This window comes from Triticum dicoccoides, chromosome 7B (genome assembly GCF_002162155.2).
Source record: "Triticum dicoccoides isolate Atlit2015 ecotype Zavitan chromosome 7B, WEW_v2.0, whole genome shotgun sequence".
In the NCBI taxonomy this organism is placed as follows: Eukaryota; Viridiplantae; Streptophyta; class Magnoliopsida; order Poales; family Poaceae; genus Triticum; species Triticum dicoccoides.
In genome coordinates, this window is record NC_041393.1 from 268690576 (window position 1) to 268693019 (window position 2444).

The window sequence follows — 2444 nt, forward strand, 5'->3', positions numbered from 1 at the left end:
GTGCTCTGTAGCCCGCAGCCGCTCGAGCCCGAGCTTCGGCCGCCACCGCGAGCTCTGCTCCGGCGAGCTCCAGCCTCCCCGGCTCCTCCCCCCTGCCCCACTAGATGCGCGCGAGCACCAGCTCCTCGGAGATGGTCTCCGCCGCCCGGATGGTCGCCGGAGCGACAATCTCGAGCCCTCCGCTGTGTTCGGCCTCGCCGGCGGCTAAACGCCGGCGGGATTGACCGGGTCAACCCTGCTAACTAATCCCCCCTGTGACACTGACATGTGGGGCCCGGCCCTGCTAATTTTTAGTTTAAGATTAGCTTGACAATTAATTAGCCCCGTTAATTAAACAAGTTTAGGTTTAATTTAATTAAGATTAGCCACAGTCACTGACACATGGGTCCCACTGGTCAGGTTTGACCTGGACCTGGCCGTTGACCCGCTGACGTCACGCTGATGTCACGCTGACACAGTTATTCATTTTCTGGATTTAAATTAAATCAGGAAATTCCAGAAAATGATTTAAACTTCAAAAAATCATAGAAATTCAACCGTAACTCAGATTGAAATAATTTATATATGAAAAATTATCAGAAAAATGCAGTCTTTCCATCTGTACTAGTTTCATGCATGACAAACCAACTTATACCTACTGTATAAGTGAAAACATGTAAATGGCATTTATAAAGAGCTTACTTGGAGTTGCATTTGAATCCTTGATTCAAATGGACTTCATCCAAATATAATGCTAGCTGCATTAGCACAATCAGCATCACATCTTCATGCCATGTTCATGCATCATTTTGTTGCATATGCTTGAGTTTTGATTGTTGGCACCATTCCTTCTCGATAGGTCCTGCTCCGGAGAGTGCTCTAGAGTACCTGTCTGAGGAGCAGTGCCTTCCTTGTTGATCTACCAGGCAAGCAAACCCCCCTTGTTCATTCCGATATAATCCTACTCTCTCGCTCCTACTCTCAGTTATTGCATTAGGACAACAACGATTCATCTGCTACTTTGTGCTGCGGTAGTTGAACTCATTCCTCTGCATGACCTGTCATTGCCACAGTAAATAGTTGAAAACCCACTAGCATGTGTAGGAGTTGATTGAAGCCAATGTTGTGTTCATACCATGCTATGCCTGCTATTGCTTAGAGTTGTGTCAGGTCTGATTCATTGGGAACAAATTGGAGTGCAGTGCTCTATGTTCTGATGCTGAGAGTTAAGTGTGTGAACATAATTTGGTAAAGGTAGCGGTGAGAGGCCATGTAGGAGTACATGGTGGGTTGTCTCACTGGAACCGTCCTTAAGCACTAAGTTCTATGTATGTTGTCCAATGACTCGATACTACCACACATTGGGTTCCGGTAACTCAACCCCTCTCGACTTATTAACCAACTTGATCTCTGTCCAGGAGTCGCAACTAGTTTCTGGTGTTTGTAGGTAGTGCTATTTTTCTACCAAGTGGCACCCGGCAGGGTGGGCTTGGGACAGACTAGGCACACGTGGCCTGGTGTACTGAGTGGCACCCGGATGGTGGGCTCGGGAACCCTGCACACATCGTTTGGGGCCGTGAGCGAAACCCCGGCCGGATCTCCTTGCGGATGGAACCCGAATAGGCGATAAACCTGGACTAGAGTCTTGTGTGGTTAGTCAGGTCGTGGCCGACACCCTCGCCAGGCTTCTGCTTGAAGGTTGCCGAGATACATGACATGTACATGGCGGTAAGTGGCGAGAGCGTGTGTGAAGAAGTACACCCCTGCAGGGTTAACATGATCTCTTCGAATAGCCGGGTCCGCGGTTATGGACTTCTTGGATGCTTACATGGTACATAGACAACTTGAAGTGGATACTCTAAAATGCTCAAGACAAGTGTGAGTGCTATGGATGGCCTTCTCGTAGGGAGACGGGGATGAATCCATAGTAGTGTATTGTGTGGTGATTAGTGGACTCGTGTGCGCCATATCACCTCAAAGAAGTTCTGGTAGTCGTAGAACAGGATAGCCACTGAGTCAAAGCTGGCTTGCTGCAACTAAACCCCACATTACTCTCTTGATACAAATGCATGTATGATAGGATCTGATGTAAGTCTTGCTAAGTACCTTTGTACTCATGTTGCTTTATTTATGTTTTTGCAGCAGAGACTTCGGTCTTACTAGTGTTCTCGTGGACTTCGACAAGTAGCTTGTACCTCAGCTACGATCTTGATCGGATGTTGTAGATAGTCAGGCTCTTTAGCCTTTTTTCATTTGTAGATGTCTGTACTCAGACATGTAATGCTTCCGCTTGTTGCTTGTATGCTCTGTATGATGGGTCTTGTGACCCATGTTTGCAATAAATGCTATGATGGCTCTTTGAGCCTTATCTATATGAGTTGTTGAGTTATGCTGTGATGCCATGTTGTACAACACATACTTGCATGTTATGCGTACGTGTAATGTGTATTGCTATGTGTGGGATC